The sequence below is a fragment of the Sciurus vulgaris genome (genome assembly GCF_902686455.1).
Source record: "Sciurus vulgaris genome assembly, chromosome: 12".
Taxonomy (NCBI): domain Eukaryota; kingdom Metazoa; phylum Chordata; class Mammalia; order Rodentia; family Sciuridae; genus Sciurus; species Sciurus vulgaris.
This window is the reverse complement of record NC_136473.1, coordinates 70,203,011-70,217,273: the sequence shown is the minus strand read 5'-3', so window position 1 is coordinate 70,217,273 and position 14,263 is coordinate 70,203,011. Positions and strand designations below refer to the sequence as shown.

Here is a 14,263-nt window from a genome sequence, read left to right as displayed (position 1 = left end):
CTGCAGTCCAGCATGTAGGGGCTGAGCAGGCAGCTGGGGGAGAGGGTGCAAATGTAATAAAGAAGGAAATTAAATGCTACCAAAGGTTAGGGGCACTGGGATGGACAGAAAAAAGAGCAGAAGATGGGGCCAGAAGGTAGTGGAACCAGAAGTTAGTCAGGGATGAAGGAAGCTCCCCCTCCACACACACACACCCCAGTGCTGGGGATAAAACCCTGGGTCTTGCAAGGAATGTGCTCTACTACTGAGCACATTCCAAGCCAGAAACTTTATCTTAAAAGGAATAAGAAGCAAAAGATTTTAAATACCATAGTTTTAAAACAACAGATTTTTTTTTTTTAGTTTATGCTTTTAAAAAACCTTTTTGCAGCCCTTAAATAAGTAGATAAAGAAGTAGATAAAGACAAGCTGGGTGCAGTGGCACATGCCTGTAATCTCAGTGGTTTGGGAGGCTGAAGCAGGAGGATCAAAGCCAGGCTCCGCCAATTTAGGCCCTCAGCAATTTAGCCAGAACCTGTTTCAAAAATAAAAAAATAAAAAGGGTTGGGGATATAGCTTAGTGGTTAAGTTCCCCTGGTACCAAAAAAAAAAAAAAACTTTACAAACGACAGTCTTTCTAGACATTAATGCTCTTGGAACTATCTGAAGCAGCAGTGGGGATGGAGGGAAGGAAGCAAATCGAAAATATCATAGAGTCAGACTCAAAGGAACTAATAACTGCTGGGATTTGTTATGGGAGTTTAAGAAAAGGGGTAGAGGATACTTTAAAAAAGAACTCCAAGTGCCCAGCTCAAGCAGCTAACACTTAGTGATGTCACCAAGACAGGAATACAGGGGTAGTAAATTTTGTAGCAAGAAACTGGAGAGATCAATGCAAAACAGGTAGAATCTGGCATGTATATCAAATACTCAGAAGATACTAGCACCAAATAAACCAAACTGGTAGCAAGTGAAGATTCTAGATTAGTTGACAGTCAAGAAAACCCACTAAAATAGAAACACCAATTTCATATTCTGGCTAGGGACAAGTGGCCATCAAGTGGTATCCAACCTCTCTGTAGCTCTAAAGCAAGCAGACAAGATCATTCAAACCAATATAGTGAAAAAGTGAAATGGCCACCACACCAAGACTGAGCAACAGGGGTGAGTGGGCCAAACCGAGATTTCTTAATTCAATGGTTCTCAAAATACAGTTAATCAGGAAATAGGACATTAGCATGGCTTGGAAGGTCCTTGGAAACTGAAATTCTCAGACCCACCTCAAAGCTACTAAATCAGAATCTAAGGTAGGTGTGGGGAGCAGCAAGCTGTGTTTTAATAAGCCCTCCAGGTGACTCTGATGCCCTCTAGAGTTTGAGACCTACTACCTTAGTTAGTGCCCCAATCACTTAAGAAGAATGGGGAGGGGAGAAAAATTAAATAAAAAAAAAAAAAACAATAGATGAATTTCCCAAAGATAAAAGGAAATTTAGTATGTATAAGTAAAGCATACACATCACACAAGCATAAGCACTAGGAACTTCTTCTAATTTTCCACAATGAGTAATTTCTCCCTGTAAGCTAAAAATATGTAAGGCAAAGAAGTTCAAGTCAGTGGTCCATATGATGGCTTCCTAATTTAGGATTATATATCAACACTAAAATCTCAGGACATTCCAAACATGAAGAAGATATTCTGCTATACAACCAAAGGTCTTGCTCATTTTCTCCAGACTCCTCTCTGTTGACCAACATCAAGCATTTATGCGCTGGCCAGATAGAGTTACAGGATCTCTGGATATGCAATAGTCCTCTGGGTCAAGTTAATCGACCAGGCTCAGGATGCAACCCTTGACCTGGGCCTAATTTAGCCCCCTAAAGAACTAAGCTAAATCATCCTCAGATCAAATTTTACACATAAGGATGATCTAAGAAACTAAGCAAAATCACCCTGAGATCAAATTTTATCCCTGAGTCTGTATGACTATGGTATGTTCTCTCCCATAGCAATCACCATGAAGCAAATGATAGAGAAGTTTAGTTTGATGCGAAAGGGAAAGTCAAGAAAGACCCAACCAACAGGAAAAATAAAAAGGAAATGAAAACAATGTTAATATGCCATTGATAACCCAACTTAGACCCATAACTACTCTACAGCACAAAAACCTACTCACCTTTTATCCTTGGCTACTTTAAGTCCTTCTACAACCATTGCATCATATCTTTTAATTCAAATTTATAAATAATTCTGAGATAATGTATTTTTAAAATCAGAGTGAATTCAAGATATGGCAAAGGTACTGCTGACCAAAAATTCTGGTCACATTTGCGTTTTTCTAAAAGGCTTTCTTTCCCTGACCTCTCAAAATGGTAGGGTACCTACATATGACATCCTGGAATGTGAGAGATTTAACCAATTCTTTGCCATAACAATACATTCAGCTTCAAGAACACACACTGCACACCTGTCCCACTGTGGCTGTGTGATTTGTTCCTTTCGTCTAAAACTCCCTCCTGCTGGGAAATTGATATGCAGATCAGTGAGTTAATGTTTGTCAAATACTTTAGGCTTCTCAGATAAACGACAACAACAAAATTCAAACGACATTACACTAGAGGTGTTATAGTTGACTCTATTTAGGCTTCAAAGCAGGAAATCGAGACTGCCAAGAAACTCCTTTGTGAAAACTGGCTAGCTTTTGCACTCCTGCAAAAGGCAGGCAGTTATCCTAGCATTCTGTAATTAACTGGATTTCAACATTAGAAATGCAAAGACCCTTACATAATACATTGAACCTTTGTTACAGTAAGGGGTATGCAGGGAAAAAGAATCTTTTTCTCTGCCCTTCCTCCCTAAGTGGCTTTCCCTCCCTAAACTTTTACTGCCTGGCGGTACACTTCTCAACCTCCTCTAGTGTGAGGGACCACATGGCAGCTGCCAGCCAATGTGTTTGCTTTGAGCCAATAGACTGAAGGGAAAAAAAAAAAAAAAAAAGTCAAAGACAAAGCTTTATGTGTATGTTGGCACACATGTGGATTCAGGCTGCTGAATAACAAACAAAGAACACATTCATGGCCACATACAACCCCTTGAACATATAAATAGCCATCCTTGACCTAGTCTGTCTGAGGTGCTATGTTACATAGCATTACACTGAATTCTCCATAAATATCGTGGCACGCTAAATACTACCAGCTCTGTCTTGTACGTGAAGAAACTCAATATCAGAAAGAGTGTTAAGTCTGTCCAACATCACACAGTTAGAACATGGCAGAGCTGGAATTCAAACCTAGCTATACAGTAACCCAAATCTGGACTGCTGCTCCAACATACTGACAGCCCAGAAAAACTGCAGATTTTGCCAAACACACCCCTGATACAACTCAACAAACCCTCCTGGGGAGACAGGCAGGGTAAATCAAATCAATTTAAATCAGTAAGGGGGTGATCAGAAAGTTTATTTTAGACATTAACTTCCTCCCTACCAAAGGTTTTTGTGTTTGTTTTCCCTCATTCCTTAATTGGCTAATTAAGTGTTTCATCTTATCTCTTTCCCCTGTCTTATATCTAAGGAGGTACACAGCAGTGTTCTGAGGCTTAGAATGAATTTTTAAAATACAGCACTTGGTGACCAGGTAATGAAGTTAAAAAGGAAAAATTTGATCAAATTCTTGTTCAAAAGGACAAGAATATGAAACGCAGGTAAGCTATAATGTGTAATCAAAAGGTTGACACTTGCATCCCTGGAGCAAACTTAAGCCTTCGAAGGCAGGCGATGGAAAAAAAGTAAATAAATAAAACAAAAAACAAAACTTCATAGTTCTTAACTCTTGGCTCTTCCATTCAGGGCAAGCAAGAAATCTTCTAAAACTTCAGATTTTCCTCTGAATTCTTTATGGTTCTTCCATATCCAAGTAGTCTCCCCCAACCGTTCTTGCTATTGCAGGCGTGCAAGCAACATAGTTTGCGCAAATCCGAATAACTAGTGTTAACAATAATTATGTTTGTAATGACAGAACCTGGGCGGTGACCGAGGATTAGCTGAAAGGGTTTCTCCTTAGCTACTTCCCTCACACAGGTGCTACACCTTCAGGAAAACTATCAAGGGGGCTGTTCTTGAGATAGAGGTGCTGGCAGAGGGGCCTGGATAAACACATGAAGTTGTAGGAAGCCAGTGTGCTCTTCCCACTCTGATGTACTCTCTGAGGTTGTCGAAAGCTGGACGTCTGCCACCTCAGCCACGACTCAGCCACTAGGAATACGACTAAAACGCCACTTCAACCCAAGTGAAGAGGCACTGCAGAAAGACAAGCTTGTACAAAATGCTATAAGAAAATTTTCTTCCAGGATTTGCTGAATCCTGGGGTCATGAGGCTACAATAACCTGCAGGAATCTTAAGATTCAGAGAAAGCAACAGGAGTCCTCACCACTCTGGTAACGCAACAAAGATGAGTTTTTAAAGTAGAGAATAGTACGATGAACACGGCGTCACATAAATGAACTAATTCTGTGCATCATGGCCATCCATTCAGAGTAAGCAACAGGACACCATTCAGCTCCAGGCCATGAAAGTTGTCATTTCTATAGCACAAGCTGTTAACCCCATCACAAACAATAGGGTAACTTTTAATACAAGGTTCTGTAGTTCTATAGTATTGTCATCACCTATTGCTGTCAAGTATCTCTTTAAAAGGAATCAATATCATTTTAAGGAACCAGACATGGGTCAATTAATGTCAATTAAAATAGAGACAGCTAATGGGGGTAGAAACAGCATCAGGTATAGAGGCCTGTCCACAGAGGGATTTTTGCTCCTCTGAAAGCTACTAGTGGTTCCCTAAGTGTGTAACTGTGCTTCTAGTTTAATTTCTAGTATAAATGAGAGGAGGTGAGACTGCTATGCCAGCAACATTGCACCAACCCGCCTATAAATATCCCTGGGGTCCCAGACAGTTAGGAATGACTTTTCCATTCTTTATGCATTCACTTCTCATGAACTGTTTCCTCTACCAGGAGAGTACTCCCCTAAACACTCCACCAAGAGAGCACCTCTTCAGCTCCAGGATCAAGCCTTCCCCTAGACTCCCTCTCCCACCACACAGTAGTTCTTGATCAGCCAACGGGGCTGCAGACTCCTGCACATTGATTTTGTTCTAGCAGAATAGAAGCTCCATACTCGGTTTGTTGAATGAATGACTGAACTAATCCATTTCGCGAAATTAACATATTGGTGGAAACTGTAACCATAGACTCTAGGTTTGCAGTCTAGAGATTCCTCACCTTCGCTGGGAACCCAAAAAAGTCAGTCCCTCGACAGACGGGAGTTGAAAAACCTACAATCTCCTTAAATTGTAGGTGGGGATGGGGGTGGGGGTGACAGGAACTGAAGGAAGTGTGAGGAAAAAGGGAGGCAGGGACCACGCTGCCTCATTGCTTTCTCCAGAAGAAAAGGTAGAAAACCCACTTGCAAGTATTCAAAACCTAGGTGTCACTTGGGAAAGGGGGTTGTTAATAAGGAGAAATTGGGAAGTTAAAGATCTGGTCTGAAAGTACGTGGCCACAGGTTTTCCCTATGAGCCTACCCGACCACCCAAGTAGGAACCAAGACACTCGAGAATTCGGTGGCACGGCTGGGGCCTAGTGGGGTGGCATGAAAACTCTCTCCCTCCCAAATCCTATCCTACGCCGGGACCTGAAGGGGAGTCAGGGAACTACGTTCCCCTCGTGGGCTACAGCAATGTCGTTTGTCTCTCATCCTCCTAGCCCCACGGTCTGGCTGTCTCCCGCAGCCCTTTGCCGGCCCGTTCACGTTCCCAAAACGCAGACGGGATCGAGGAGGAGGGGGCGAGGGTTTGGGGTTCAGGCACAAACTGCAAGACGTCCTTACCTTCCAGCTCACTTCCCAGATGAGCGGTGCGCCCACCGCCTGCAGCTCCCACCAGGGAGAAAACGCGCGGCCCGGGCACCCCGCGCCCCCGCTGCCCTGCCAGGCGTCTGGGACCGCCAATCTCAAGTTGGTGTTGCCAGCGTTTGCCCAAGTCATCTGCAAGGCGCCCCGAGCACCACGGCTGCCCCCGACCTCGGCCCGATTTCCCCGCCTCGGGACGGGCTTACCTGCTTACATGACCCCGTGGTGCCCGGAGTCCCGCGCGGAAAGGCTGTCCTCCGCGGCTACGGAGCCCCAATTCCCCACGGAATTGATTCCAGTGGCTGGCGGAGGAGGGGAGGAGGGAAGCAGCCGCAGGAGGCGAAAGGGGAGGGAGGTTTCCGCTGAGGTCCGGACGCGAGAGTCGGCGCAGGGGCGCACCGGCGAAGGGAAAAGGGAGAAGAACCTGAGTACCCTGGCTGTCCCGCCCGAGGGGGCCCGGGACGAGAAGGCCAGGGAGGATGGGTGAAGTGGGAGGGGAAGGACCGCCAGCGGCCACTTTGTGTGTGCTGCTCCCCGAGGACCTGCCCAGGAGAAGAGGCAGCTGAGACCCGAGGAGCGCAGCAACCTGCCCCCGAGACTGCGCCCGCTTGGTGGAGAAAAAGTTGGGAAGAACTTTGAGGGGCCGAGAGAGCCAGAGCGGCAGGAAATGCGAACGGCCGGGAGAGGAGGGAGGAAGGGGCCGTGCGAGTGGGAGGGGACCGAGCAGGCGCCGGCGGCCGTGGCTCCCCCACCCCCGGGCCGGGCTCAGCGGCGCTGGGGGCCGGGAGGCGGAGGGAGCGCGGGGCGCGCGGCCGGGGCGGAGAGGAATGCGGCGGGCGAGGACGCGCGGCGGGGGCGCGGGCGCGCGGGTGGGAAGCGCTGAAACGTGGAGTCTAAGCTCCGGAGCTGGAGGCGCGCTGTCCTTGGGGACGTCACAGCGCTGGAATCCGAGGAATGCCGGGTTGCGGGAGTTCTTTCTGCAGGCCCGGGAGAAGTCGCTTACTTTTGATGGGATAGCTTTGGAAAATGTTTCTAAAGGTGGGGACTGAGGACAGGATGAGACTCCATGGAGTAAGGGACGTGGGAGGGGAGAAGGCAAGGCGACCGTAGTCAGCCCAACCCTGCGCTGTTCCGGCGGTTTGGAGGAAAGCGGGAAAGACAGGAAGATTCCAACCTAGTTTCGTAGGCTGCAAGAGCGGGAAGGTGGTAAGAAGTCGCTCACTCAGACCTAGAGCAACAACAGTCCAACTTATTTTGGGAGACCCTCCAAGCTGGACGCACCCATGCAGCCCATCGCACACGGGAGCGCAATCCAGGAGAAACTTAGATTGCCTCACTGAGCAGGCAGTTCCAGAGATCTCTCCTAAAAAAAAAAAAACCCCGGAACCTCTGGGTAGTGAACTTGTGTCTTGCTTTCATCTTTCCCTCCACCCCCGTAATGGCAAAAGCAGACTGTGTATGCTGAAAGTTGGAATATGTCGTTTTCCCGGTTTGTTCCATGCCACAGAATCGCCCCACCCTGCCCGGGTAGGCACTGGGAGGGAACTTCCTTAGCACTTTAGGAGGTGGAGTTAATGAAGCGCAGCTGGTATGATGGAAAAAGCTCAGAGCCAGGCAGGGAACCTAGGTTTAGGCCCTGCCCAACTGGTGACCGATTGGATAACTGAGTAGTATCCCAACCCCCGGGATCCTTGGTTTCTGTAATTGTAAAATTAAAGGGGTTGCCTACGTTTCTGTGGTCCTTTGCATTGCTACAAACATGTCTGGGCAGCTGTTATCTCACCAGGACTCAAGCCCAGTCCTTTCAACCTTTCAAGGACCTTGAAGTCCTTGTCACAGAAGATACTGTCTCATATTACTTTCCAACAACTCCTACAACAATTCCAGGCCTCTTGGGGAAAGGAACTGGGAACCAAAAAGCAAAGCTGTTTTGTACCCACCATGTGTAAATCTGTAATGATCTCGACTTCTCTGACCATTGGCCAATGTCCAGAACTTTAAAGAATTAGAGAAGACCTAGAGGGCCCGTAAAATGGATGGCAGGAAAAGGGTAAATGGAAATAAGGTCAATTTCTCAAACTTTCAAGGAAATCGCTGTATATAGTTGCAGATTTCACAAAGAAAATGTTAGGGAATGTCTTACCGTGTTGCGGAAGACTGGAAAGCACTCTACGTATCCTCCATCTTTAGCCCCATTTTCTAGATGAGGAAGGGAAGGCAGGAAGAGATTACCCATCTCAGCAGGGAGTCTCACAGCAAGTGAAATATGATAATGGTCCCAGACTGTCTGGCCTCAAGTGCCTATTCTTAATCTCTAAAATTTGACAAAAACAAGATTAGGATTAAAGATAAGAAAACTCCTGCAGACTCCCAAGTGTGAATGAAATCCAGGGTGCTGCTCCTTCCTGTGAAATGGAAGATCTCTTGGCATTATTCATAGTGGAAAGGAAGTGGCATGTGTGTGTTGTTGCTCTGAAGTCACTGTGATACCATACTGAGCACCATACCTTGAGGTAACTGTGAGTTAGAAGAAAGAGCAAGTGATTTGCATGCAGACCCAAGAATTCAATTCTGCCTCTGACAGGCCATGTGACCCTGAGCAAACCATTCACTTGATGGCTTGAGTTTATTTTTTAAGTGGAGTGTAACAGAGCACAGAGCTTGGTTGGATTAGTGCATCTCTGAGGTCTTTCCCAGGTCTGGACTTGCATGAACGTGTACTCCTCCAGATAGAGGACGTGCCTATGGAGGAAGCGAAGCGATAAAGCCAATGTTAAGTGGAGAAAACCGCACATTACCTTCAGATCAAAATGAATATGAGAATTCAGTGAGTGTTGTTGAGTGTTCAATGAGAAGTAAAACTATGGTTTAGCACTAAGCCTGTGAACTAATTTTCAATATTTAAATAAATATAACAGTAAAAAGTATATTATTAATGTAAAGCCTATAAAATGCGTCTGACCAGCTACAAGTAAGTTTTTTTGTTTGTTCTGGATTATAAGTTGTTTTTTTGTTGTTGTTGTTCTGGGTTTCTCTCTCTCTCTCTCTCTTTTTCTCTCTCTCTCTTCCTCCTTTGCTAGGGATTGAACAACTGCTAGACTACTACTGAGGTATAAATAAGAATAAGTCCAGGGGGGTGGGAGGGGGGCAAGAATGGAGGAAGGAGGGACTGTATAGAGGGAAAAGAGGGGTGGGAGGCGTGGGGGGAAGGAAAAAATAACAGAATGAATCAAACACCATTACCCTATGTAAATGTATGATTATACAAATGGTATGCCTTTACTTCATGTACAACCAGAGAAATATCATCATGTATCCCATTTGTTTACAATAATAAAAAAAAAAAAAAGAATAAGTCCAGTAAGAATACTTGTTTGATTGTTTGTTTGCTTTTCCTTTTCTTTTTGGGTACTGAGGATTGAACCCAGCGTGCTTTACCACTAAGCAACATCCCAGGCCTTTTTATCTTTTATTTTGAGACAGGGTCTCAACGAAGTTGCTGAGGCTGGCTTCAAACTTGTAATCCTCAACCTTCCCAGTCACTGGGATTACAGGTATATGTCACTACTTTCAGCCCAATAAGAATAGTTTTAAATAAAAAATACAACTTGAAGTTGGGGTATATCTCCATGGTAGAGTGCTTGCCTAGCATGCGTAAGACCCTGGATTCAATCGCCAGCACTGCAACAACCACCAAAAAAAAAAAAAAAAAAAAAAAAAAAGAAGAAGAAGAAGAGGAAAGGAAGTACAACTTGAAGGGATAAAAAGCTTTCATTCTCTTTGTAGGTATAGACAGAAATATACATGTTAGTCACTAGCTTCTTTCAAAAAGGCAACCCATTTCCTAAGTCTGCATCACACTCAAGTCTTCCTAAAATGAATCAGGGTGAGCTGAAGTTGGGTTAATGGGATAGGCTCTGAACACATCAGTTCATCACTACATTTACTTTAAAGCTTTGCAATTTTAGGAACTTGTGGATATTTAATTTTCCAAAGCAATATTTCTTCTTGTCCTGAGCCTAATTCAAACTAAATGCAGGATGCAAGCAGAATCTCAGGGGTCTCCATGATTCCTCCCACCTCCAATATGTTCTTCTCATTAATGTATTAATTTTATACCTTCAAAGACACTGAAGTCACTGGAAGCAGAACAAGTTCCTGAATTGAAGCAGACTGGAAAGTAAGCAGGTTTTGTGATGATCTCCAGAGACCTTCTGCACATTTTAAAGTTATATGCAAACACACAGGGAAATAGGGAACTATTTCAAAACGCTCATTCTCTCTGAATCCCTTGCGTCCTTCTTATTCCTAGAGCTAGGGTAGAGATGGGTTAGGATGTGAGTGTATTTGAGTGCATAATATTTTTAGATTGTTTTGTTGAAGTACAGTTCACCATTTAATAAAAAGCACAAATCTTAAGTGTGCATACAGCTCAAACACTTCATATGTTTACCTGAATGTGTCCACTATCCAGGTCAAGACATGGAAGATGTTCGTCATCACAGGAAATTTCCTTATGTGAATTTTTAATCAGCATCACCCCTGTAGGCTACCTTCTGCCCCTAAAGATTTGTCTTGCTAATTCTCAGACTTTGTATAATTGGAATCATATGGTACTTATACATACTGTCTATATCTGAGAATCTGACTTCTGTGGTTCAAAATAATGTGTATGAGTTTTATTCATGTTACTGAATGTATCAGGAGTTTATTCCCTTTTCTTACAGAATAGCTGCCATTGTGTGAACATGGCACAATTTGCTGGTTCATTCTTCTGTTGATGTATCCGGCAGGTATATTTTGGGACACTTTCCAAGTAATTCTGTTATGCCTACACTCTTCAATTCAGAACCACAAGTATACAGCAAAAATATAACTCAATCAACTTAGTTTACTAACACCTGCCCCCCCCAAAAAAAAAAAGAAAAAGAAAAAAAAAAGTGAACAGAGAAGGAAATAAATAGAACATTTTAGAACAACTACACTTAAGGGTGCTTTGGGGCTAGGGATATGGCTCAGCAGTAGAGCATTTGACTAGCATTCATGAGGCCCTGGGTTCAACCCCCAGCATTGCAAAAGAAGAAAAGAAAAAAGAATGTTTTAATGGTAGTATACATTCAGAGCTTCTTATTGACAAAAGTCAAGTTAGGAAAGTCACTGGGACCTGAATTTCTTACTATCTAGTGTTTTTCTTAAACTGTATGATTATGCAGAACTGTCACGTAACGCCACACAGGGTACACAATGCAACTCCAGGAGCTAAAATAGACTTCAGTATGACAGCCCTGAAGTGTTCCATGATCTGGTGATTTCCACTCTAACGATGGCTTCTTATATCTGCTCCGGGATGATCGTTGCTGACACAGAAAATGGAGCCCTCCTTCCCTCCTGGTTGCATCTTTGAGAACTTTCAGCTAGGGGAAAGGAAGAGAACACCCATAATTCAGCCAACCCCTGGTGTGATGAGGCCAGGAAGCCACACTATTCTCCAATATTGATAAAGTGGAATAATGGAAGACTTTTGCAGAGACATAGATAAGACAAAAGTGAAAACCTTTTATTTGGGTTTGCTCTCCAGTCTCTGTGGAGGTCCAGGATACCAGCTCCTTTTATGCCACATATAATCTCCCATTTCATTTTTACTCATCTCTAAAACCTCTTGTTCCAGAAGTTTCCCCGTTCCCTGACCACCTCTTTATCTCATTTCTCTTTCCTCTATCCTCCTTCCAGTCAAGTCCCTGTTTTCCAAAAGGACCACCTCTTAACCTGAATTAAGAGTGTCGGCCCCTATTCTGTGCCTGCCAACCTAGGCCACAAATGAATTATTTCCTTTTTTACTTCCTTCACGGGAAAATGCCAAAGTTTACGTTGCATATTTTCAAGTTGGGAGGGGAAAGATGGAGTGTCCTTCTGGGGCAATGTGCCACCTCTTCTGGCAGCAGTGGTGAACTCTGTGATTCATGATGTAAGACAGAGTCACTACATTGCAAAGGCAGATTCGCAATAGGCAGGAACACTGATTTTTTTTTTTTTTCCAATGAAATGTACAAGATTCAACCAATTGTTTACTTTTTAAAAACTCCATGAGAACTATACATGTTAATCGATACAGTGTAGAAAGAATAATCCACATATATCAATGGTACTTTTAGCAAGACTTAAAAGTAATGAAACCTAACCACAATTAAATGTTTTATCCTGTGAATGTCAATGCTATTTATTTTCATTTTCTACATAAACCCACAGGTAGCTACATATACCTATGTGTGTATGCTTGGTATTTGTACTGGGGATTGAACCCAGGGTTGCTTAACCACTGAATTACACCCCCAGTGCTTTTTATTTTTCATTTTGAGACAGGGTCTCTCCAAGTTGCTGAGGGTCCTGCTAAATTTCTGAGGCTGGCCTGGAACTTGAGATCCTCCTACCTCAGCCTCCTGAACAGCTGGGATTACGGTTTTGCACCACCACACCCTGTACATTTTCTGAATTTTATCTTAGATCACAAGCACACTTTGAACCATGTCTTCATGGTATATGCTTCCTGATCACAGTCATCTGGCTCAGTTTACTTTTCTCCCTCTTTCAGCCACCACCTAGATTTCCAACTTCTCCACGCTTGACAGAAATACGAAATTCAGTTAGTTTAGGTACCTCATGCCTGCAACTGGGAGGCAGAGGCAGGAGAATCACAATTTAGCAGAACTTGACTCAAAATAAAATGGAAAGGACTGAGGATGTAGTTCAGTGGTAGAGCACCCCCAGGTTCAATCCCCAGTGCTGTGAACACACACAAATACAAGAGGATGTGCCTACACACAGACACAGGTCGAATTCTCATCATATGCTCTAGAAACACATTGCTAATAAAGAGCTTACCCATCCATGCTGCTGAAATGTGTCATCTGCCTATCAAGACTTCAGGGATATCACACTGAAGTCTAGTCTTTCTCCTGGAGTTGCATTGTGTACTTTGTGTGGTGTTACGTGACAATTCTACAAAATCAAGACACTTTTCCTGAGATCTTTTCTTGATTTTGATTTAAGCAATTTTAAACATTGTAATGGAACTGAGTCATTAAAAACAAATTCTCCGTAGTCATTTACACACAGTTGTTAAACTCAAAGACTGAACCCCCAATGCTGAACATGACATATCTGATAGGCAAGGTGAGTGGTTTTTAAAAAAAAAAAAAAAAAAAATGGATTTATGAAGAAGCCCCATTTCAAATCACTGTTGCATTAAAAAAAAAAAAAAAAAGAAGTCCATCTTATTGGCAGGACCCTGGAACATGTCATGGAATCTGTGGTAAGGATGGGTGGAGTCACAGACCCATGAACACCCTGCTTTTCCTCCATTGACTGAGAGTGCCATCTTCCGCTTTTGACTATATTCAGATGAACAGCTATGTGGTGCTGGCAAAGTACTAAGGCTCTCAGGCCTCAGTTTCCTCGCCTACCTCACAGTGTAGTAGGAACTCAAAGAGTCAAAATGTGAAAAACTCTTGGGACTGTACTTGGTATGCATGGAGTTCTCAGTGCGTTACCTGATATTATCATTCACCCAGTTCTCTTGTTGCAGACTGAATTGCACTCCTTCAGCAGAGACCGAATCTCAGATCCAAGTTCCCAAGAGAAAGAATCTGGCTTGAGTCACCAGTCTCAAGAAGGACCAGGTTGCTGTGGTTGGGCCCAGCCAGCCCTTTGGTTGGGAAGGACACTTCTGAGAAAGGAGATGTTGGCTCAGAGAGAGGGGGGCCGTCTGAAACCAGATCAGGAAGGGAACAGAGAGATGGTTCAGCAAAGGAAAACTCAGGAATGCCCTCGTTCACTTAACTGTCTACACCATCTAGGCCATGAGCCTGACCTAGCTTCTCATGTGCAGAGACGAGGGCTACTCCTTAGAGCAGAGGGTGGCAAGGGAGGCAGCTGAGGAGACAGTGTCCATGGAATACTTCTGTGCTCAGGGGACAAGACTAGGTGCCTTGCACACACAATCTGGAGTAATTCTTGTAACAGTATCTAAATGCTATGAACTGAATTGTGTCCCTTCCAAATTTCCATGTGGAAGCCTTTAATCCCAACTATGGCTATAGTTAGAGACATGTGTGGTGTGTTTTCTGTTTGCTTTTTTTTTTTTTTTTTTTTTGTACCAGGGATTGAACCCAGGGTACTTAACCACTGAGTCACATCCCCAGCCCTTTTTGTATTTTTTTTTTTAGAGACAGGGTCTTGCTAAGTCGCTTAGGGCCTTGCTAGGTTGCTGAGGCTGACTTTGAACTCTCCATCCTCCTGCTTCAGGCTCCCCAACCACTGGGATTACAGGTCTTCAACAACGCACCCAGCTGTAGTTAGAGATATATTCTTTAAGGAG

The 14,263-nt window shown here is 43.9% G+C and overlaps 1 protein-coding gene and 1 long non-coding RNA gene across 4 annotated transcripts in view; both read right to left on the bottom strand.

The window, feature by feature from the left end:
* Positions 1 to 6,678, bottom strand: part of PTPN14 (protein tyrosine phosphatase non-receptor type 14) — a 171,002-nt gene extending 164,324 nt beyond the window's left edge. For 2 of the 3 annotated variants that reach the window (XM_079107118.1, XM_079107117.1), the window contains exon 1: positions 6,096 to 6,678. The gene's annotated coding sequence lies outside the window, so the exon portion shown is untranslated. The other variant, XM_079107119.1, reaches the window with a different exon arrangement.
* The window catches only part of LOC306641860, a 479,070-nt gene that overhangs the window by 170,131 nt on the left and 294,676 nt on the right, over positions 1 to 14,263 (bottom strand). The gene's annotated exons all lie outside the window — the stretch shown is intronic.